Source organism: Macaca mulatta, chromosome 11 (genome assembly GCF_049350105.2).
Source record: "Macaca mulatta isolate MMU2019108-1 chromosome 11, T2T-MMU8v2.0, whole genome shotgun sequence".
In the NCBI taxonomy this organism is placed as follows: Eukaryota; Metazoa; Chordata; class Mammalia; order Primates; family Cercopithecidae; genus Macaca; species Macaca mulatta.
The window spans coordinates 26,610,093-26,635,659 of NC_133416.1; the positions used below are offsets into that span (position 1 = coordinate 26,610,093).

The following is a 25,567-nucleotide window of genomic DNA, read 5'->3' on the forward strand; positions in this document are numbered from 1 at the left end:
CTAGGTCCCGTTTTTCACTCTTTTTATGGTGTTTTCTGATAAACAACAAGGAGAAAATGTGTTGTGTGCTTTTATGGCTTAAAGAACCCTTCTCTACTCCTAAGTCATATTCCCAGGTTATAATCTTAGAGTCTCTCAATATTGTTCTGTCCCTCACACTTAGGTTTGGGCCAACTAAAGTTGATTTTTCTGTGTGATCTGAAGTAGAGATCCAATCTTATTTTTTACATAGAAAATCAATTTTCTCAGTATCCACATATTGAAAATTTATTTCTCTACTACTTTAAAGGACTGCCTTTATTAGAAATAAAGTATCCATATTTGCAAGAGTCTGAGTTCTCTATTGTCTCTCATTTGCCTACTTGTCTATCCATGCAGGAATGTCACACTTTCTGAATTAACAGAGCTTAATAATATCTGTAGGGCAAGTCTTCCTACACATTGCTCCTTTATAAAGAGTATCTTGACTATCTTTTGTCTTTGGCATTTTAGAATCAACTTGTGACATTTCTCCCTCTTTCTTTCCCTCTCTCACACACACACAGAGTACAGATAACAAGAAACAAAGACAAAAACAGCATATTTATTGTGATGGCATGGTACTTATAAATCAATAAGGGAGAAAGTGACATCTTTACAATACTGGATCTTTTCAGTGCCTGAATATGGTATATCTCATCATTCATATCAGCCTTAGAAAATATTACTTAATAATGTTTCACAATTTTCCCCATAGAAATATTGCGCATCTCTTATTACCAGAAACTAGAAAAAAAAGATGCTGATACATAGAAACACTGTACCTTATATTATATTATATGTATCAGTCTTGCAAAATTGTCTTATTAACTCATATCGTGTGCCAATAACAATGGTTGTTTCTTTTTCAATCCTAGTAACTTTATTTCCTTATCTTTCTTTACTGCATTGACTAGCATTTCTAGAAAAATACTAAATAGCAGGGGTGATAGCAAATATCCTTGTCTTGTTCTTGAAGACAGAAGGAAAGCCTTTAACATTTTACTGTTACAATTTATCTTTGCTGTATGTATTTTATATCACATTAAGGAAGTTCCTCCCTGCTTTTAGTTTTCCAAAAAATTTTAAATACAAGAAATAGATGTTGAATTTCATTAAATGCTTGCCCTGCATTTATTGAAATGATCATATGATACTTTGTTTTAATCTGTATTAAATTGTTTATTTTTTTACATATTATCAAACCTTGTATTTCTGGAATAAATCAACTTGGCCATAATTTTTTATTAAATGATTAAATGATTATTTTTATATATTGCCAAATTTGAATTGCTAATATTCTGTTGAGGATATTTCCACTTATAATCACAAGAGGAATTGGCCTGTAAGTCCTTTTTCATACTATTCTCATCAGCTTTGGTATGAAAATTATATGATAATTATTAAATGAATTCAGATTGTAACCTCTTCTATCTTTTGAAAATAAAAAATTATGTAAGATTAGACTTCGGCTGGGTGCAGCGGCTCACGCCTGTAATCCCAGACTTTGGGAGGCCAAGGCAGGTGAATCACTTGAGGTCAGAAATTTGAGACCAGCCTGGCCAACATAGTAAAACCCCATCTCTACTAAAAGTATACAAGAAATTAGCCAAGGATGGTGACATGAGCCTATAATACCAGCTACTTGGGAGGCTGAGGCACAAGAATCACGTGAACCTGCGAGGCAGAGGTTGCAGTGAGTCAAGATCAGGCCACTGTACTCTAGCCTGGGCCACCCAGTGAGACTCGGTCTCAAAAAAAAAAAAAAGAAAGAAAAAAAAAGGTTAAACTTATTTCTTCCTTGAATTTGCCTGCAAAATCATCTTGGTCAAGATTTTTGCTTTTGTTTTATAGGATGATTTTTGATTACTGAATTAAATTTCCTTTACAGTTATAGAACTATTCAAGTTCTCTATTTCTTTTCAGCAAATTTTGGCATTATACATATCTGTTGTAGTGTCTCCTTTTTCAATACTGATATTGGTAATCTGCCCATTTTTCTTGCATTGTAGCTCAGTCTCATCAGAGGTTTGAAACGTTTATTCACCTTTTCCAACAATCAGTTTTTTGGCTTTCTTAGTCCTCTTTGTTACATGACTGTTTTCCACCTTGTTAATTTTGTTCTTACTTTAATTAATTCCTTCCTTCTACTACACTGAGTTTATTTTGTTGTTTTATAACTTCTTGAGAGGAATTATTGGCCTATTAATTTTTGCCCTTTGTTTTTATAATATATTCCTTTAGGTTATAAATTTCCCAGTAAACACTTCTTATATACATTCTACAATTGTTATATGTAGGATATCTATTATTGTTTAGTCTAAAAACTTTCTAATTTCCATTGTGATTTCTTTTTTTTTTTTTTTTTGAGACGGAGTCTTGCTCTATCGCCCAGGCTGGAGTGCAGTGGCGCGATCTCGGCTCACTGCAAGCTCCGCCTCCCGGGTTCACGCCATTCTCCTGCCTCAGCCTCCCCAGCAGCTGGGACTACAGGCGCCCGCCACCACGCCCGGCTAATTTTCTTGTATTTGTAGTAGAGACGGGGTTTCACCGTGTTAGCCAGGATGGTCTCGATCTCCTAACCTCGTGATTCGCCCGCCTCGGCCTCCCAAAGTGCTGGGATTACAGGCTTGAGCTACCGCGCCCGGCCCATGATTTCTTTTTAATTGTGAAACTATATTCCTAGCTCTATTTTTGTTTGCAGCTTAATTTCATTGTGGTACAATTTTAATTCTTGGAAAATGGTTGGGGCGTAATTTAATGAGCTATTCAGTGACTTAGAATATGGTCAATGTTTATCATTGTCTCTTATGTGCTTGAAAATAATGTAAATTTTACAGTTGTATGCAATGTTCCACACATATCTATAAGGTCATGTTTCTTAATCTTGCCATTCAACTAAATCCTCACCAATTTTTCTATTTTATTGTATCAATTACTAAGACAAGTGAATTAATATCACTGCTATTATACAGTTGTTTATTTCTCTTGTTGTTCTATCAATTATTCCTTAATACACTTCAAGATGATGTTATTAGGGGCATTGAGATTTAAAATTATTCTGTCTTCCTACTGAATTGAAACTTGAATCATTTATAAAGTGACTCTCTCTAGTAATGGTTTGGGCTTTAAAGTCTATTTTGCTTAATGAACTTTAAACACTAGTCACACCAGTGTCCACGTAGTAACTATTTGCATGGTATGTTTTCCATTATTATTTATCTTTGACACATGAGAAGTCTGAGCAATAGCAGTTAAGGAACAAACCAACAGTAAACAGGTATAAGTGGTATAATTAGGAGACAGACACAAACAATCTGTCTCCAAGGTCTATGCTCCTAAACATCATGCTTCTCTTACAAGTTCAAAGAGTTAAGTCAGTTTAGGTTTTGAAAGGGGGAAAAAAAGCCTCTCACTGTCATTTCCACAAATATTTTCTCACATTGCTATCAAATTGTGATTTTTCACTCATCTTAGAGTTACATTCTCACTCTTCTAATATTCTAAGGTAACATAATACTTTAAAAAAAAATCTTAATCCAGAACTGCAGTATTCAACCTCTTCCACTTACACACAAGTTTTGCTTTGTGCCTTTGAAATAGGCATGCATACCAGAAGCCTTCATGTGTTTACCCAGTGCCACTAAACTGCAGCACGGTACCTTGAACTGCCCTAAACTAAAAGAGGCAGTCAGGCTGCAATATGATCAAGATGTCTAAGTGGTTGTATGGATCTACTGAGCAGGAATCCTCATTTCAACCCGACTTTGGGAAAAAAATAACCAAAAGGATGGGTGCTGGGCTGTTTCAACTCTCCTTGAACAGAGAGATATATATATATACAGTATCGTAACAAACAGAGGCACTTAGCAACTTATGTATACCTTCTGAAAATCCATACCTTTTATATTTCTCAAATTTTAATATTAAATTATACTTACTATTTAAAAACCCTGTAAACTATGAAGAAAATTAAAACTTCTCATGAGTCCATATCCAGAGTTAATTATATTTGATGTGTTTATTATTTTTTCTATCAATTTTTCTGTGTTTCTAATATATAGGCACATGTGGAGATATATACATGCATACATGTGTGTACGTATGTACCCACAAACTTGGAAACACATTATATCTTTAGTGTAGACTCCGATTTTTTAATTTAACATTGCATTATGCATAATTTTATAACCTTTAAAATTCTTTAGAAAAGAATTTTATTTTATTTATTTATTTATTTATTTATTTATTTATTTATTTTCTTTTTTTTTTTGAGACGGAGTCTCGCTCTGTCGCCCAGGCTGGAGTGCAGTGGCCGGATCTCAGCTCACTGCAAGCTCCGCCTCCCGGGTTCACGCCATTCTCCGGCCTCAGCCTCCCGAGTAGCTGGGACTACAGGCGCCCGCCACCTCGCCCGGCTAGTTTTTTTTGTATTTCTTAATAGAGACGGGGTTTCACCGTGTTAGCCAGGATGGTTTCGATCTCCTGACCTCGTGATCCGCCCGTCTCGGCCTCCCAAAGTGCTGGGATTACAGGCTTGAGCCACCGCGCCCGGCCAGAAAAGAATTTTAAATATCAAATATCAAATTTTAAATATCAAATGAAATACTCATTTCATTCTGGTTGCAGAATATCCCATCACATAAACGTGTTCAAATTTATCTAGCCACTGCTCTACTGCTGAACAGTTAAATCTATCTCAAATTCTTCCACTTACAAATATATGAAAATTGACTTAAAAGAAATATAAAATTTTATCTTGTTTAAATGGTTATGTTGGATCTGGATCACTTGCAACCAAATATCTTCCAAACTAATAGCATGGGAATGTTGCATAGAATGCTTTGAAAGCATTTAAGGCTGTTAACAGAAGTGGTCAAATTCCTTCCTGGAAAGTTGAACAAATATAAGGTTTTCCCAGAATTATTGAAAATGTCCGTCTCTTTACACTCTTGTTATAATATTCCAAATTACTTTCCCGTAGTTAGATAAGTGAGGCATAACTTTGCATTCCTTTTATTAGTTTTTATATTACAGTTATATTCCTTATTAACTACTTGTTCTTATATCTCATTATATTTTAAATTAAGATATTAGTGTCTTTCTTATAACTGCTCTTTACATTTGATGTTTGCCATACTTATTAGAAGTAGCAGTCTCAGTTTGTCACTTGCCTTTTAATTTTATTTATATTGGTATTTTTGCCTGTAAACCTATAGAATTTTTGTTTGGAATAATTTTGTTGTGATTTATTCCACTTTTGTTAGCATAAAAATCCATTATTCGCTATGTTTTCTTCTATATTATATTGTTTCATTTGTCTGTGAATATATGAAGCCTGAGTTATAAGTATTTTAATAATATTATTGGGATTTTAACAATTTTGTTTGTAAAAGAGGTAACCACTACCATTAATTCTAAGGGTTTTCACACATATACTTGCATCTTGAAACTGTGGGAACATAAGTCATAATACTGTAAGAGCAGATTTCTGAACAAATGAGCTTTAAGTCATTATGCAAGACAAACACTATTTCATTATTCTTTTTAGGTATCAACAAAAGGAGATTTCCCTTTCAATCTTACTGGTGACAAACTTCTCCCGAACAACAGAATTCCTTCCCTTCATCCTTTTACTGCAGTTGCCCGCATGATGACTAGTCAATCAATAAATTAGAAAACGATTTTCGGCTCTAGATCTGTGGTCAAACTTTCAGTGCCTGTTCCCAAGAGTATAACACTATTGAAAAGACAAACAGGGATTTCATGCACACACAGATAGATGCCCATGGAATGTTTCTGCCAGTAAATTAGAAAATATTTGTCTGGCTTCAGCAATACTACATTTTTGTATGTATTAACGGAATCATACCCCGGAATACTTAATAGCCTATAGAAATTTTCTAAAATATGTGACCTATCCATTGTAATCCCAAATATTTATTTTGAAGCAACAACAGAAAAGTAGCAACAAATGTTCCAAAAAACATTTTTCAGTGGAGAAAAAAGCTTTCACAACTTCAGAAAAAGTGTATCTCATTAAGAAAATGAAAAGAAAAGAAATGTTGCTATCATCTGCCAGTTTAGAGACATTACCATCATAATGAGTCTCAAAATTATAATTAAAAAGCCAGTTGTCATCTGAATATAAAAGACTATGTACTCTACTTTTTTATGTATATGTTTTATATATTTTTACTTATAAATTAAAAATAAGAGAAACCATATAAACTTCCATTTTTGTGAAATAGCATAGTTATCAATTTTTCAAAAGTGTATATTATGTGTTTTATGAATATACCTTTTTCCTACCCACTGCAGTGCCAGAATTCTCTGTTCGGCTTTCAGAATCTTGTCAACAGATTCAAACAGGAATCATGTCATCAGCAAGAGGAAAGCTGGAAAAATAAAAGTAGACCATTAACAGTGCATTGTTTTATTTAGTAAATATCAACATATGACTCTTGAAAGTAGAAGATGTGTAAGGTTTTCAAAAGAAATTTATATTTATATATGTAAATTGATACATAAACCATTAAATATATATGTAAATGTAAATTTACATTTATAAATGTAATAAAATTATGGTTTATGGAAGAAGGGGCATTATCTTGGCATTATAAAGCCACCACAATTAATCTAAAAACTCAGAAGTTGTTGTGGTTCAATTTTAATGTAAATATCCTGCAAATGCTTTAGGACAGGCTACACTAAGGTAGATTCTTGTTGCTTGAAATGATTCATGAGGCATCGTCAGGTGTCCTCTTAGGTCTCTTCTTTGAGCCCATTCAAACATATAATAGCAATGGTCAACACAGTTATTTGTTAAATGTTCAGCTGTTTTTCATTTCATTCCATCCCTGCTATGTATTTCTCTGATTGCCCTGCTCAGCTCAACTTCAGAAAGTGCTCTTGCCACTGTCATGAGTGAATAAAACTCTGGCTTTGTTACCAATTTTCCTAAGCTAGACAAAAATTGGCCCTGACAATCTGTTGAGATTCCCAAGAATCAGACTTATGAAAGCAAGGAACCTGTACAAGGGAGGAGCCACAGCGTTGGTTCTGGCTCAGTCGCTCTACTATCAGTCCAATTCAAGGGAAATTGAGTAATGTCTTGGTGTTCATTTTTATATCATCACTGATTATTCAGTTTTGATCACAAGGTTTACTGTATTTGAATAGTTTTATTACCATACTATACCTTCCTGGAGCATGCCTGGTATCGAAGCATTTTACTCCATTCCAAAATCAGAACTTCTGTTAAGAAGCACAGAAATTCAAATGCCACAATGTTGACAAAGAGAAGAATCCACATTACTTCATTAGTTTACTCATTACTTCATTGAAGAATATTCGACAATGAGAAAAAAATTATCATTAAAAACTCTGAACATCAGGGTATGGGTATGATGACTCACGCCTGTAATCCCAGCACTCTGGGAGGCTGGAGCAAAAGTAGTACTTGAACCCAGGAGTTCAAGACTAGCATGGGCAACACCGAGACTCTAGCTCTACAAAAAATTTAAAAATTAGCTAAGCATGGTGGCGTGCATCTGTAGTCCCAGCTACTTGAGAGACTGAGGTGAGACGAGCGAGAGGATCGCTTGAGCCCAGGAGGTTGAGACTGCAGTAAGCTGTGGTTGCATCACCAGCACTTCAGCCTGGGCACCAAAATGAGACCCCATCTCAAAAAAGCAAACAAACAAAAGCCAACCAAAACAATAACAAAAGAACTTTCAACATGGGAAAGTATGCTGCTGAAGTAAAATAAAGACTGTCTATATAGAGTCAGTGGAGTTTTAAAAATGTATTTCCATAAAAAGTTTTACTTAGAAAAAATACCACAAACTCCACTTTTTTTTTTCAGTTAATTGAATTGTCTCATCTGCCCAAATGTAAAGAGACTACCACAATTGTGTTTACTAAGTGAAACAGTGAAATTTTATCATATCATATATTTGGGTGACACAGAAATTCACAGGTGGTAATTTTACCCACAAGAGGGAGCTTGTATTTTTATATGTTTATTATAGAACATGAAAAACTTGAATTAAAATATGAAGTTCTAAAAATGTCTGTTGATACCATCATCTTTATGTCAGGTCAAGTTTTGAGGTAACCAGATTGCAGTTGGCATATTTTTCTTCAATGACAACATATCACTATGGCAAAAGATTGGAAATATAATTGGAATTTTAAAAACATTTCCTACCTAAATTATAATTAGGATTTTTTTAGATACAAGAATGAAGATGTAGCTGGCAAAGCAGCCTGAGAGATAATTCTTTTTAGGTGGTAGTAACATTAGGTGTATGAAATTGACTAGAATTATTATAAGTACTCTGCACCCAAATTTATTTTTTTTTTTTATTTTTTTTTTTTTTTTGAGACGGAGTCTCACGCTGTTGTCCAGGCTGGAGTGCAGTGGCGCGATCTCGGCTCACTGCAAGCTCCGCCTCCTGGGTTCACGCCATTCTCCTGCCTCAGCCTCCTGAGTAGCTGGGACTACAGGCGCCCGCCACCGCGCCCGGCTAATTTTTTGTATTTTTAGTAGAGACGGGGTTTCACTGTGGTCTCGATCTCCTGACCTTGTGATCCGCCCGCCTCGGCCTCCCAAAGTGCTGGGATTACAGGCTTGAGCCACCGTGCCCGGCCTCTGCACCCAAATTTAATTACATAGCAGTGAAATGATAGTTCAGTCTTTCTTTTATCAGAAAAGAGGTTGTATAAACTAATAATTTTCTATATATTTATAGAACAGGAAACAACCTACTTTAAAAATTACTAAGATCGCCAATATTGCTAATATCACTTAAAACTCGCTTAAGAAACATTGTAACTGGCATGATACCACAAGGAACTTTCCTTTCTTAGAGTTGAGAGAAAAAAAAATTGTTAAAAAAAAAAGCTAAGCTCCATTCCTTCATATCCTGTAAGGTCCCTAAATAATATCTTAAGTTGTTAAGACTCTCAAAATAAATAAATACACTCTGAACTTTGTAAAAATAAAACAAATTCATCAACTTAAAAACTCCCATCTAAAAAAATAATTTTGACAACTTTTATTAACCCTGAGTGATCTGTTCTATCACATTCAGAGACACAGAAATAACTGAGCTGAAATTTGTTTTCTGACCCTCTGTAAACTGCAGGGGAGACAGATGATAAGCGTTCTGTCCCTTTCTCCCAGGGTTCTTGTCTCAACTTCTAGAAGATACTATATTACACAGGCAGGGAGTTGAGAAAGAAGGGGTTAATCACTGCTGCTCTTCCTTCTGGAATTTCCAACCTACCCATTAAATCATTGTTTTTTTCTCCCACTAGGGACTGTGAATCTAATGGACCTAAAATCAATACCTTACAAATGACATAAAAAATATATTCATTTTATGGACTAATGTACCCTAGTGTCTGAATCCTATTTACACCCTCTACTTTAAAAAGGAACGACAGACCCATTTCTGCCAGTAAAAGCTTACTCAGTCACTTCAGTGACATGCTGCAGAATGCACTGTCATACTAAAGGGCAGCACGAGGGAAAGATTGGTGGCTGCAAAACCACTACTGTGGAAACTTTCAACACGGTACCGTGAAATTGTGTTAAGAAACACAGTCAGGGAGGAGCATGCAGGTAGCTTCAAAGATGTTAGCCATGTTCTGAGGTGCTTTTATGGGTCTCTGTTTTATCATCTTGTTTCATAACTTAACGTCTATTATGTAAAATTTTAAGTGGATCAAATATTACATAATACCATTTTCAAAACAAATGCAGCTTTCACTTGATAGTGAATTCTATCATGATTGAAAAAACTGGATAACAATTCCTAAGAGGCAGAAATGCTCACTAACATACCACAGCACTATTAGCCAAATAGACATAGTGTGCAAGGAAGCCACATTAAAGGGACAGAGACAAGCCCCAGAAAGACAAAAGGTATTTTATTTACCAGACACAGCAGGGACACAATCACCAAAGGTGACTACTGCTTGGTGTTTTACATATTGAGAAAGTATGCTTATGAGAGGGTTTTATATTTACAGAATATTCTCCAAACCAAAGGGCCCACATCAAAAGCCATTCTTATCACTTAGAAAGTATTAAGCTTAATTTTTCTAAAAAGCATAATACATTGGTAACTTTTTTAAATTTCGAGAATATCTTCTTCCACATTTAGTATTTTTATGATATCAAATATAGGGCAACCCTGTACAAACGCAAAGATACCTTCATTTTCATTGCAAAGATTAAAATATGAGGGGGAGAGAGAGTGAGGAAAGAGAAAAGAAAAAAAAAAAACCCAAAAAATTAAGGAAAGAACTTTTCTCCTAGAAAAATATCACCTGACTTACTTTTTGTTTCCATGGGTACAAACAGAAATAGAGAATAATGAATAAGGAAAAAAACTTTAAAACAGATAGTTTTTGAGAGAATTCTAGCAACAAGTCAGCATGAGATTTCCTGTTCAGTTTTACTGGCTTAAAATCTATACGGTTATAAAATTACCAAAAGGAAAAAAAAAAAAAAAACTGTTGTTCTTTATTCCATTTGCCAACCAGAGTCATTTATCCCCTATTAGATAAAGTATAATAGACTCTACGGAAAGGGTCATTGGCCTTCCATTTAATGATATTGCCAGCCCCAATCTGCATTTTCCCGGCAATGTCCCTCAACACAGAATAAATGGCTGATCTCTTCACAATAACAGCTGATTTCTATTTATTAAGCTAAAAAGGTCACCATTTTCTACGGCTGGGCCGCCCTGCACTATTGATAATTTTATGCATAAACAAATGGCAAATTTGTGCCACATAAATATGCATTAGCAATTACTTTTTCCTTGGGCAACGCTCACCGCATGCAAATGTGTACCTCGCAGGGCCTGGTAGCTTTTGTTTTAGCTCTTGAACAGTGAAACAAAAGAGCACAATAAACAATTTTAAAATTGCCAATCAATAAGCAATGCAAATGCAAAGGTAAATGGCAAGAAACTTGCTCAGAAACAACAAAAGTGAAGCAGGAGGGGGATGGGGAAGGATTTTCTTTTTTATATTATTTCATTTCTTTCTCTTTGATAACGAAAAGGCTAAAGTACTCTTGACACAGAACAGCTAGCTAGGCTGGTACTAAAGCAGATGCCAGATGGGGAAAGGAGAAAATATACACATGTTGAATAAACACACACATCCCAAAAAGAGAGTAAGAGGAAAACTGTGTTCCTCGATGGGACTGGGGCATCACCTACTCAAATTTCAGATTGTCAATTTCAGAGATTTGTAAGAATATTCAATTTCAGAGATTCAAAGAATTTTAAAACTAAGAGGAGCTACAGAGACTCATAACCAAATCTCAATTCCGTAGTATTTTGCTATGCTGTTGTTTCCTAATGTCACCTCCCTCAGAAAAAAAGGAATATACATGATCAATAAATGGGATATCTTTAGCAACACAAAGAAAAGGGGTAAATGAGGAATATATAAGGAATAAAAAGCAATCTACAAAATGTTTAAAATAAAAACCCTAATCTCAAAACAACGCGAGAATAATGTCAGGCACAAGAAGCAAGAAGCATAAGAAAAACTAGAAAAAAAAAAGTGTTGCTCAATTTGAACAGGAAAACAATACATAACTCAAAAAAGTTGATTTTTTTTAAATCATAAATGAGCCTTAAGAGATTTTTTAGTGTTATTTACCAAGCACTATTCTAAGTGCTTGACACTTAGATCCATTACACTTCATCTTCACAAAAACCTCGAAGGATGGTACTATTAGCGCTGCTCCCATTTCCTAGAGCTGAGGCGCAGGGAGGTTAAGTTAATTAGGGCAGTGCTAGATCTGGGTCTTGACCCCATCTGAAGCCAGCACCTGCAAGCATCACTACTGCTAATACTTGCCATCCATTCTTTAAAAGCCATCCATGTTGACCCGGTTGAAAAATTTCTTCTGACCTGTGTAGACAGCTTTACCTTTGCATAAATAAATCACACTGCGTTTTAAGCATCTACATTCAGGGCTTATGTGAGTGTCTTTGGCCAAGTGATTAAAATACTTTAGCTTCTGTAAAATACGTAAATATTAACTTGTGTGTTAGTACAGATGTACCTTAGTACATTAGTGCAACACTTCGTGATCCCATCTTGATCTTAATGTAATTAAAGGTTTTACTATTCCACAAAGGATTAACAAGATTTACCCACAATGTTGTAAAAATAAATACACAAAGTATTCTTGGCTAAATGAAAATAGGCAAACCTGAAATCTAAAACCAGCAAGTGTTTCTGTCTTGCTCAGAGCCAAGAAAGTCTTCACAGGTATCTGTTAGAATCCTGATATTGATCCTAAAAGTCAGACTTCTTTAGAGAAGGTCACAAAACTTCTCCCAGCAATGTTTTCCACCTGGTAATATCAGTGTTGGAAGGCCAGGACTGTTGCTTGAACACAGGGTGCCTTTGTCTGAGTAAGAAAAAGACGGCCCCTTGAGGGAGGCCATTCAAAAAATATGCCACCTGCGCAACCATACCTGGTAGCCCTTGAAAAGACTTTAGTGTTTCCTTACTTGGAAAAGTGTTATTGCTAATATTAAACTCTCTCTTTTTAAGAACCAAGTACCTACTCTTTAATACGAAATCAGTATAAAGATGCATTCCCACACGACAGCAGTATCTTACATGTTAATTCAGGTAACTTCGTAGCTAGGGTACTCCTGTTTCATTCTATTTTGTTTCAGTTTTCAATGTTTATGGCTGTGTAGATAAAAGCTTGGGTATGTTTTTTCTTATTATTAGCTAAATGCAACCAATATGTGCCAAAAGCCATTAATTTATAACAGGCAAAGTTTTAGTTATAATCATTCCTTGCCCAAATGCTCACTCTCTATGCAAGGTAAGTAATTCAAACTAAAACCATGAATATTCCAACTAAAGTAGAGTTTGTCTGAAATTTCTAAGTACTCATAGACCCTGCTATGTAGAAGTCATGTAAATGGAAGTGAACAGGAAGTATGTAAAAAGTGCGGCTGTGTTACATGGACACTGCAATGTCCAAAGGCTCACCATGGGTTTCACAGCCGGGGCTATGTCAAATAGTCACATTGTTTGTCCCCAATCCTACAAAATTAGATTTAAATAGAGGGTACCTTTGGGGGATTCAGAAAGTCCTAGAGAACAACAGGAAATTCTAGTGAAGATTTTGTGTGAACAGCAGGAGGGGAACCACTGCCTCATTTGCCCTGGGCGAGGGTCTTGCCAGTCACTCTGCCTTAGACGTGTTCTTTCTTTTTTTTTTTTTTTTTTTTTTTTTTGAGACAGAGTCTTGCTCTGTCGCCCAGGCTGGGGTGCAGTGGCCGGATCTCAGCTCACTGCAAGCTGCGCCTCCCGGGTTTAGACCATTCTCCTGCCTCAGCCTCCCGAGTAGCTGGGACTACAGGCGCCCGCCACCTCGCCCGGCTAGTTTTTTTTTTGTATTTTTTAGTAGAGACGGGGTTTCACCGTGTTAGCCAGGATGGTCTCGATCTCCTGACCTCGTGATCCGCCCGTCTCGGCCTCCCAAAGTGCTGGGATTACAGGCTTGAGCCACCGCGCCCGGCCTAGACGTGTTCTTTCTTTGCCCATCCCCTGCTCTGCTGATCCCTGGTGTAGGCTGATCACTGGAGGTCAAGTTTCTCAGGCTTCTCTAGCAGTCACCTTCCAGGTGAGTTCCACTACTGGGAGTAGAGCTGATGGAGGTGTAAGGAGAATGTGGGAGGCACGTGTTGTTTGTGTGTGTGTGTGTGTGTGTGTGTCTTTAACTTTTTAAACATTTATTATAGACAATTACAAACATATTAAAAAAAACAAAGATACTGGTAAACGCTCATCAACCACATCCAAATTTCAACATCTATGAACCTTCTTCTATTTGAGTTTCTCCCTCATCTTTCCTGGCTTTGCCAGGGGTCTCAGGCAGCAGACTGTCCTTGGTCTACCTCCTGCCAGGCAGGCTCACATGGTTCCAGCTGCAGTCCAGTGACCTTGGTAACCCCACCTCCTCCCTTTGTCTCCACAGTATAAAGGTGGTAGCAATTTTTTGCTGTTCCTGAAGCCTAGCTGCTCTTTTACAATTTTTACTGTCAATGTGTAACACTTTTCCAATATTATATACCACCTTTTGAAAATAATCAGACTGAGCACAGTGGCTCACGCCTGTAATCCCAGCAGTTTGGGAGGCTCAGTTGGGTGGATCACCTGAGGTCGGGAGTTCGAGACCAGCCTGACCAACATGGTGAAACCCCATCTCTTCTAAAAATACAAAAATTAACTGGGCATGGTGGCAGGCACCTATAATTCCAGCTACTTGAGAGGCTGAGGCAGAAGAATTGCTTGAACCCTTGAACCTGGGAGGTGGAAGTTGCAGTGAGTAGAGATCAAGCCATTGCACTCCACCTGGGCGACAGGGTGAGTGAGATTCCGTCTCAAAAAAAAAAGAAAGAAAATAATCAGAGTGGTTCTGACTTCCTGCTTGGACCGTGACCATATAGATTCCTATTTTTATTTTATTTTTTATTATCTGTTGGTAGAACTACCATTTATCCCTTATTCTGAGCTCCCTTGAAGTATTAACAGGTCAAGACTTCGTAAAGTATGGAACCCTTTCAACAGCATAAAGTCCAGTATGCTGGTCCAACATTTGCAATGCCTTAAGTATGGTTCCCCATATATAATATTCATGTTTTCATGTACAGTCTATTTTACATGACAATAAACAATCTATTCGTATTCTATACCTTTTATTGAATGCTTAATGATATTCTTTTCAAACTTGATTTGTCTTAATCTATGGGCCAGTGAAAGAAGAACAGCACTGTACTGGCTCTGGAAATTCTACATTAGTGTCTAACATCACGGAAATCTGCCTAGTCTATTTAAAGGAGGTAGCTCAATCTGGCATGAAAATACATTTTTCCAGTAGTAGGTGGCAGCCACTAGTTAACCAAGTTTATATCTTAAACAAAACATGTTTAACATGCAGTCATTTGTTTATTTCTAACAAAACATGATCTTCCAGTGTTAGGAATAAACACACACACATATCATAAAAATGACTGATGTTCAATGGCTCTTACAAAATTACATTTTGAAAAATTATGGGATGATGAATCAAACATATAGATTACATTTCCGTGAAACAGACATGTGCTTAATAATTAATGGGAAAAGATAAAAATAATATTTACAATTTTGTCTTACCCAAAACACTTGAATAATTATGTAACCATATAGCTAGGTGAAGACATACTTATCAAATTTGAACTAGAATCTGTAAGGAAATTTTAAAATATGAAAAAAACTAAGATAGATATGATGGATTTAATCCACAAGCTGAAACTTTAACCTGCTTTAACATAAAGTCTTACTATATAAAAAATACAGAAGAAAACATGTGCTTTAAGCATAATTCACAAGACTTTGTAATTTTTGACAATCACAATACAAGCAAAAAATGGGATGTGGCAGTAAAAAAAAAAAGGGAAAAAGAGGATACAGTTAATAATTGTAGTGTCCAATCAAATGCAGGTAAAACTAACAATGGTAAGACAATATTTCAAACACGAGTTCCAGAACTGGTTTCAATCCTGTATGTAGGGAACTGGGCAGATATTCAACAGTCAGAAAAGATCAACCCCGAGCATAGTGTGCATGACAATTGTGCTAAATCAGGTGCTATTAGGAGGAGAAGATACACTCAGTTTGAAAAAGATCACATTTAAGAGCGTGGGAGGGCCAGTCATAAAGTACAATCAGCAATTTGAAGGGTTGTCATTTGGAAGAGTAAGACTAGATATATTGTCTCATGCTCCAGATAAAAGAACAAGAGTTTTTTTAATATATAATTTTTATTTTTTTAGAGACAACGTCTCACTCTGTCATCCAGGCTGGAGGGCAGTGATACCATCATAGCTCATTGCAACTTCAAACTCCTGGGCTCAAGTGATATTCCTGCCTCAGCCTCCCAAAGCGCTGGGATTACAGGTGGGAGCCACTGCGTCTAGCCCTGTTTTTGTTTTTAACGGCAGGATTATGGGGACACACATGTCAGTACATCATGAAAAATAACTTTTTAAAATAAGCTATCCAGCAATGGAATAAACTGAAGGCAACCAAATGTTTTAGGGTACAAGCAGGGCTGCGGATACAGAAAGAATGGGTCACTCTGGCTTTGTTACTTATCCAAGTGATCTTGGACACAGTCAATTAACCTATTTATGACTCAGTTTTCTCATTGGTAAATTTATTCCGACATACACCATACCAAGGAAAGGTAAAAGATCAAACAGAGACTGACTACAGAACCATCTGTCAGAGGTCTGGGAATAGGATTTTTGAACTAAACTAGATATTGGGTCATGTAGCTTTAAGACCCATCCTAAGTGAGACTAAATTATTCTAGTCCTCGAAGTTCAGGTGGATATGCTCATTTCAGGCAGGAAAGGTTGGCTCTAAATATTTAAAAGCGGGAAAAGTTTGTTGCAATTCTGCATTTTTAAAAAAGTTATAGCATCAGATGGAGAAAAGACATTCATATTTGACCCAAAAGAAAGCTAAATAAAACTTACAAGGTATTTTTAGTTAATAAAAGATATATAACATCAGAAAATAAGTCAGATATGATTATTTAAAGCAGCAATATTCATTTTTGAAAAATTTACACTATTAACTTTTTCTCCTCTTTAAAATCTCTACTCAATTTACATATACTACTTGGCTACAGAGGAAACATGAACAAAGTACTTGTGCTTTTTGAACACTGAGTGCTGCTTCCTTGCCGCTGTCAGCCAAGCCTTTCCACCACTCCTTCAACCGTGCCTTCTGTCATGGCTACTCAGCACATGGCAACCCAGAAGAAAACAGAAGCGCGAGCTCAGCGGGGCTAAAGGGCATCTTCAAAAACAGTGATTCTCAAATCTTTTTTTTTTTTTTTTGTAATGCCCCAGGGTTCTTCTAGTTATTTCAAGGAAAGCTCTAAAATTTCAAGAAATTCTTAAAATCATTTTTTCTTGTCCTAAAAATTATAGATCTCTCGGGGCTTTTCAAGTCATTTTACTTAAGCGATCTGATTTGAGTTTCAGCGATGCTTTATGGTAGGTAGGACAGGGTTGATCCCTCTCTTACAAAGAAAAAACTCCGAAAAATTCTGACTAGACCCCAAATCACAGAACTACAATGCAGCAGGAAAAAGGTAAGAACCCAAGTCCAGTCGTCTGTACTGCCCTCCATAATCTATAACAGATCACACCCAGGAGGAAGAACTGGCAAAGAGGTAATTTTGGAAACCCTCAAACTACGGAAGCGTTAATTTCTTTCCAGGGCCATGAATGTTTATCAGGATCATGCAGCACTCTCTATGTGCCTTCTTATTCATTGACAGAATATTGTTTTCACTTTTAAAGTGGGATGAGCACAGTGCTTCACAACTGAGGGTGACTTTGTCCCTGGGGGACATTTGGGAGTGTCTGGAAATATTTTTATTGTGATGACTTGGGGAATGCTACTGGCATCTAGTGGGTAGAGGCCAAGGACGTTCTAAACATCCTACAGTGCCCAGGACAGCTCCCCACAACAAAGAATTATCTGATCCAGAATGGAAGTGGTGCTAAGGTTGAGAAACCCTGGATTAGCAGTATTTTTACTTAAGCCATCTGTTTTTGTCTCTTACTTTTGTTACATAAACATGATAATGCTTTCAGAGTGTAACATTTTCCGGGTGCTAATGACTGGTTTGGCATAAGACTATCAGCTCTTAGATGGTCACTAATTCCACAAAAATGCCCTGTGCCTTAATCTTTGCTGTTTGATGATACATTGAACAGTGGTTCAAGTGACAGAGGTCACCGTTACTGAGATAAATCGTTCATAAAATAATTTATCATGGTATTTATAACAGTTTGCTTATAAGAGTGTTAAAAATAAAGCGATGCAAATGGAGAAAGTCAGAATCATACATTTCAATAACATGAATTGGAAATGGAAATTCAATTGTGAATAAAGGAGGAACCTTTGACTTTTCTGTTACGTACAGCACACATCAAAAACCTTGCAACAATGCATGTCCAATCTTTAAAAAAAAAAAAAAAAGACATGGTGAGCAAGGAGTGTGTGGCCCCTCCCCGCCACCTGCACTCCAATCTTTAAAAGTGAATTTGGACCTCTTTTTACATGCGAAGTTTTTCAACAGACATTATAAAAATTAATAATCTCCTCTTCTCAGAGAAACCTTTTATTCTTTGCCACAGTTCATTCTCTGTCTCATGATGTCTTCTGCGAGGCATCTTTCTTGCTTAGTCCTTAGATATGTAACCACCTAAATAATGACTTTGATCTTAGAAACTTAAACTTTTTCTTTCACGTGTCCCTTTAAGAATCTGAAGAGGGAGGCCAAGGTGGGCGGATAGCTTGAGCTCAAGAGTTAGAGACTAGCCTGGGCAACACGGTGAAACCTCCTCTCTACCAAAAATACAAAAAGTAGCCAGGCATGGCAGCTTGCATCTGTGGTCCGTACTGGGGAGTCTGAGGCAGGAGGATCACTTGAGCCCAGGAGGCGGAGGCTGCAGCGAGCCGTGATCACGTCACTGCACTCCAGCCTGGGTGACACAGTGAGAACATGTCTCAGAAAAACAAAAACAAAAAAGAATCTGATGAAAGTTACAAACCTAATCCATAAAAATACAAATTTCCATATTGACAGACTTCTGTACTTATTATGAGTAAAGGCACTGAAGGCCTTTCTTCAGGACAGTCTTAAGGACATTTGTATCTTGAAAGTCTTAGAAGATAGAGATATTATCTTCCTGTAGAGCAAAAGGCAGGTTTGTTTACTATCCATTATCACAAGGATAATGTCTCACTTAGGGCCAAAGGTCAGGCGTGCTTCCTGTGCATTATAAAAGCCTGGGGTTCCCTAAGCTCAAGTTTTCTCCCCCTGAACTGTAAACATCACCAGATTCTCTTTCAATCACCATGTGGGAATCAGGGCTCAGAAAACTGGTACTAATGCTAATACCTTATCTACGACTCTCCTTGTGAGTACTAAACTTTCCTTTGTCTGTGATCCAAAAGTCTAGTGTCTTCTGCCAGTATTCATGGAATTATGCAGGCTGCTATATTAGCTTACAAATAGGGTAAAAATCTCAGACCCTTCACAGTTCTTAACCATGTACCCAGAAGACATAAGCATACTGTTTTTAACAGATGGCCATTTTATCCCATATCCAAATCCAGAAGGCTAAAAGTATTTATTTGGATATCTTAGTCAGTAAACAGAGTGGAATGACCATAGACTCTAATATCTGAAAAGTACTTTAAAAATCCTACAATGTTAGGTTTATTCCAACAAAAATGTATTTGGCTAATGATAGTAATAATAGTCAGCATTAATTGAGTGCTTTCTATATGCCAGGCACTTTGTCAGGAGCCGAGCAAATATTATTGAAATTTATTCTGACAATAGCACTGATGAGGCAGCCATTATTATCCTTATTCCACTATGGGGAAAATAAGACCTAGGGAAATTAAATAACTTGGCAAAGGCTACACAACGGGTCAGCGTTGGAGCCAGGATTTAGGTTCAGAGGTAGAATGTGAGCTCATCTTGTGTTCTCCTAAAGTTTCCTTTCCTCCCTCCTCACCCCCTTCCCCCAGCCACACTGGTGGTATAAAGGCATGGACCCTGCTCCTGATGGACTCATGCTATAAAGAGGAAGAGATATAAAAAGAGTTCCAAAAGAATGTCGTAAAGGCTTTCATAGAGTATGCACAGGAAGTTCCTAGAGCAAGGGAAGGGCCCAGCTTTCTCCAGGAGTCACCAATAGCTTCCCAGACAAAAGGATAATGAAGGCGAGTCTTAAAGGATGATCAGAAGTAGGTCAGGTAAAGAACCAGGGGTCTTGATTTTACACATGAGGAAACAGAAGCCCAGACATAGGGCTAAGTTCACATAGCTACTTTTAAAAACAGGGTTGCAGTTTGATGGCTGATGAATTTTTACTATTTCTTGCTGCTTACAAAGATTATTCCTCACTTTGCATCAGGCAATAGGCATTATCTACTGTTTATGCTGTGATTATTCTCCTTGTATTATTATTTTAAAAATATGACATCATTAGGCACTGGGCAGTCAAGAAAATAATATGTGAACATAGTGTCATAAGAGAGCTTCTTTGCTAAGAAGGGCACACAGCACATCACAAAGTATCCAAAGTGTTAATAAATCACTTGGAAATTTAAATGTTATTTTCTGTTAGATTTTATTGAGGGACTTATCATGATTATAGACAAAGTTCCAACAAGGTCAACATCAATGTTCCAAAGGCATGAGCAGGTAAGCTAAAGAGAGATCAAATAAATTGTTTAAATGGTACAGCATAGGTAGTTCTCACGAATGTCTCTGCAACCAGCCTAACTTCCATTAACATAGTTAGAAACTCTCTGATATGAAGAAAATTACTATAACTTCAGATATTACTCTAAGGAGCTATTGCTGTAGAATAGAAATGAAGAGATGTAGATAAATCCGCTAATGTTCATCTTATTCACATAAAATGTGCATATGGAAACAGAAAACAGAAGCAAGAAATTCAAGGAAAGCATGCTCAATAAAGATTTGAGTCCAGCCGCAACACTTTCTAAGTTATTAATATAGTATGTTCATACAGGTTCTAATAGAGTATGGCTCAGTATTGTTTGATAGTTAATACCTGGAATTAAAAAGTGAGGTGACAAGCATATTGACTAAATGAGCAAAAAATTACCACAATATTCCTGGTTGACCAGACTCTGTTTTTGTAGGACAGCATCACCACCACCATCACTACCATCACGACATGTATTGAGTGTTGCCTATATAAAAGGAACCACTGCGGTTGCCAGAGATGAATGTGCTGTGGTCTCTGCTCTGTAGCTTGCACTTATGGATGGGTGGAGGTAGAGGTAACAATAACATACAGTTAAATAAAATAAGTACTGTAATTCACCCAACAAACTCATACAGAGCACTTGCTCTGAGCAAGGCACTATGACAGGCTTGACAAAGGAATCCAAGAAAGAGAAGGAAGTAAGGACTGGAACTAAGGAGAAGAAAAAATGCTAACGGTGACTTGCACTTCAAACACAGTTGTTTCTAGTTCTTATCTGAACTGGAAATGATCAATAGTGGAAGGGTGCCAAGATCAATGGCAGCCCCGGGTCAGAATCACTGACATCAATATGGTCACTATTACTCAGTCTCATCAAATTGCGGCATTCTTTTGCAGTAAAGAAAACTGGATAGTGTTTAATAGAATTTCACTAAAAAGGTTAAATTACTTGAAAATCTATTTAAAAGTTGCATAAATAAATTTTTTGAAATGCTTTTCAATATTTAAAGAATACCTAAAATGTGGTTTATTCATCATAGTTGTAAACCAATGTAAGAATCATAGATACATTGCACTTATGTACCTGCTACAAAATGAGAACTCATTAGGGGAAGACAGAAGTTTTGTGAGACTTGAAACTTAGATGATTTGGGATACCCTATTTAAAGAAAGACAAAATTTGGACCTTTTCACAGAGACCACAATTTCACAAAGAGAATTTTGTAGAGATAAAGAAGATAATCTATAGTCTGACACAGTTGATATAATTTTGTTCTTCTTAGTTTAGAAAAGTTTCTTCCATCTTTACAACTGGATTTTGGTAAGGCCATGTCATATTCTCAGGCTGCATCAAGTTTGAGAAAACTTGTAATCAAGTTTCTTGTGAGCTGTAACATTTCGAAGAAATTTCCAGACTAGCTTCTGGCTTCATCTATTTAACACACAGTTCCTCTTCCACTACCTGCATACTTCAAGTGTCTCATGACATAAGAGATGACCTCTGGCCCTAAAACCTGGTGTTATACTATCAAGTGAGTCAGCTGTAGGATTATTCCTAGGAGAAATTTCCATGATGGAACAGCTACTAATAACATATCCATAGTGACTATAATGTAGACCCAATAGATCTCGCTGGGTTGAGTGAGATATGCTGACATCACACGTAGTCACTATACTATAATAACAAGGGACTGCAGGTGATGTGAATATATCCCACTCAATCCAACAAGATCTATTTTCCTTTACATGATTCCTCCAATGGCCATATCACCTCCACACTATAGCTATAAGGGGATATGTGATGGAAGGAGAGTTGGAATACAAATAGCAAGAATAACCAATTTGCAACTCCAACAAAACATATGCCCACATGATCACACTGCTAGTTCTCAACATTTACCAGAGAATGGGCTTAAGTTTCACTCACTTCAAGACAAACCTGCCTGTGGTTTTCACCAAGGCTTTTTAATATTTATCATGTTTAACATGAGGTAGTTACACGGTCACCAGTTAAGTCAGTTAAATAAACTGTTACATTCTGTCCCCCTATTACAACAATTCTTTTAAAATTTACATGGGAATGGCTGTATCTACAAAAGGAATCTTCAACATAATATATGAATGCTTCTGAAAATACTGTGAGAGATAGAAGAATATCAATGTATTAAGGACTGGTTATGCAGTTTATAAAAAAAAAAAGGCGGGAAAGAATCTTCATCGATTATATAGAGACAGACATTAATATTCCAGAAGGTGAGCACTTATATATCAATATCAATATTGACAGGATTGTAAAGATTTGCTGATTTTCCATTTTTATTATCACCTTTTTAAGTCAATGGGACCAATCTCACCATCTTGCTGACGTGGCATACTGATACTAGTTTCTGAAAATTATACTTTTCTAAACTATCAGAAAAGGGTTGCTTATGTTCTTCAGCCCTTCTCCTCCTCAAATGGCATAAAGTATCAAGCCTAGTTTATCTCTTTTGATTGTTCTATGGTGTGTCTAGTGAAATAAATCACCTTGTCACAAAAGTAAATAGCAACAGAACGGAAACAGCTACATTAAATAGTAAAGCGCCATTTATAACATTATTCTGACAGCCTAAGTCCTGCAAAAAAAAAAAATAAGATCTGAAAGTTGCTGCTGCAAAAGCATCAGAAATACATGTGTCCGTAAGTGCAGATTCAAAATGCTCAACAGAATTCTGATGTAGGGACCATACAGAATTAGATCAAATGTATCCATCTGCTCGCCTTCATGTAAATGATGCTCACATGACCAGTGCTGGGACCTCTTCTAGGACAGGCCTTGAGACTGTCATTACATCTGTCACTTCCCCTGTTTACAGCTGCCTCATCAGTAACTCATGAGTTTTTTTTCCCTAAACTCTCAGAATAGCATCCCAAGGAAATAGCACCAGGAAAAGAGTGATTCCTTTATTTCTCTTCTCTCTACCTGATTTCGGTCTCAGTAACTAATTTAATCTCAACTGTAATACACTCCTCATGGATGCATGGGAAACACTTCAAGAAAGCACTGTAGTTTCTCGTTTCCACTTCTGGAACACAGAGGGGCCTATTTCATAAGCAAATGTGAATACCTCCATGCAAATGCCCACACTCTGAGAAGCACTGCCCCTTCCACACTTTCTACCTCTTACATGTGGTACACAGAATGGAGTCATCAAAATGCACAGCGTCCAGCAGGTTTAAACAGTTCTACACTTGACACCTCTAACAATACATCTAAGAGGGAAGCAACACTACAACCTTCATCTCTGGATGGACTAGATTGTTACGGTGGCTGCATTTTACTGAAGGCAAACATGTTTCCCTGAAAACAAAGTTTCATTTGCTGCACACAAAGAAGCTCTGACCCCACAGGGATGAAGCCAACAGTGGCCAAGTTAGGAAAACCTAATCTCCAAAAATTGCACAATTCATCTCTCTTGGTTCTGCAATTGGTCTAATGCTGCATTTTCTGAAACCTTTCCTCTTTAAGAAAGCACATCAGGTCTTAACATCCACAAAAGGGGCCGGGCGTGGTAGCTCACGCCTGTAATCCCAGCACTTTGGGACGCCGAGGCGGGCGGATCACAAGGTCAGGAGATCAAGACCACGGTGAAATCCCGTCTGTACTAAACACAAAAAATTAGCCGGGTGTGGTGGCAGGCGCCTGTAGTCCCAGCTACTCAGGAGGCTGAGGCAAGAGAATGGCGTGAACCCGGGAGGGGGAGCTTGCAGTGAGCCAAGATCGCGCCACTGCTCTCCAGCCTGGGGCACAGAGCGAGACTCTGTCTCAAAAAAAAAAAAAAAAAAAAAAAAATCCACAAAAGGTAAAATATGGAATTCCATTGACACAATAAGGTATAGGAAACAGTCCACCTTTCCCAAGTCTGCAGTTTATACATTCGCGATAAGAAATATCCACCGAAAGTTTAGCACAGACCTATACAGAATGTATTTATTATGTATAAGATACATATATGAACTCACAAATAAAGAAATTTTACATGTAAGTACATACGAGAAAGAGCAGCATACCAATGGTTTCTTTTATTGAAAGCACGTTTTTTCCTTACTAATACTTTCTAGTGCTACAGGATCTTCATACTCTCCTGTACAACAAACTCACACTTCTCCTTCAATACCCTCTTCTTTAAGCACATGTATCTATTCAAAGTCTTTGCTGCAACACAGAAAATGAATCGAAGAAACAATATATGTACTGGCTATTTAAGACACCCCCAAACACTTTAATCCTGACATTTAAAACTGCATGCACTGTGGACAGAAGTGCAAATATGTAAAGACTAATAAATTTCTTGCTGTGAATTATTTGTGCTCACTAAAGGATATTTTGTTCAGTGAAACTAAAACTGTTTTCCTGAGTTTTTTGTTTTTTTTTTTAATGGAGTCTCGCTCTGTCACCCAGGCTGGAGTTCAGTGGTACTGCAACTTCTGCTTCCCGGGTTCAAGCTTTCTCCGGCCTCAGCCCCTCCTGAGTAGCTGGGATTACAGGCCCACACCACCACACTTGGTTAACTTTTGCATTTTTTGGTAGAGACGAGATTTTACCAAGTTGGGCAGGCCGGTTTAGAACTTCTGACCTCAAGTGATCTGCCCATCTTGGCCTCTCAAAATACTGGGATTACAGGTGTAAGCCACCGTACCTGGCTTTGAAAACTGTTTTTTGTGGGATACCTTTTATTTGGTATATCTAATACGCTGCCTATAGACTATATGAATCAGGATCTGTGTGCAGTATAAAGCCAATGGTCTTTGTTAATGAACATTAAGTAAAAACCTCATTTTACCCAGTGCATTATTTTAGAATACGTCTCATCCTTAAAATCTCAAGCACTCACAGCAAGAATAAAAAATTAAATCTGAGAAATGAAATATCCTAAAACGGTGCTGAAAAACTTCATAATCTTTCACTTGACCACCAAGCCAAGGTTTATGTGAGACTCCATCATAGGGCACTTAGCTTCTGAATTAGCAGAAATCTATCTTTATAAGCTGGTTTTATTTCATTAAGAGATCATCATCAAAATTCATCTGCCTCATCATTTCTCATGAATGTTTCAGCAGGAACACTGCAAAATAACACAATAGAAAAAGGTAACTGTGTCCACATTATCGTGATATTTCCTTGC

At 37.0% G+C, this 25,567-nt stretch overlaps 1 protein-coding gene across 24 annotated transcripts in view; it reads right to left on the minus strand.

Annotated features, from left to right (window-relative positions):
* Window positions 1-25,567, minus strand: part of SOX5 (SRY-box transcription factor 5) — a 1,030,085-nt gene that overhangs the window by 738,649 nt on the left and 265,869 nt on the right. For 21 of the 24 annotated variants that reach the window (XM_077953163.1, XM_077953155.1, XM_028829333.2 and 18 more), the window contains one exon: window positions 6,320-6,416. The gene's annotated coding sequence lies outside the window, so the exon portion shown is untranslated. Of the gene's footprint in view, window positions 1-6,319; window positions 6,417-7,219; window positions 7,276-25,567 lie in introns of those variants that run through there. The other 3 variants (XM_077953151.1, XM_015151284.3, XM_077953159.1) reach the window with 2 other exon arrangements.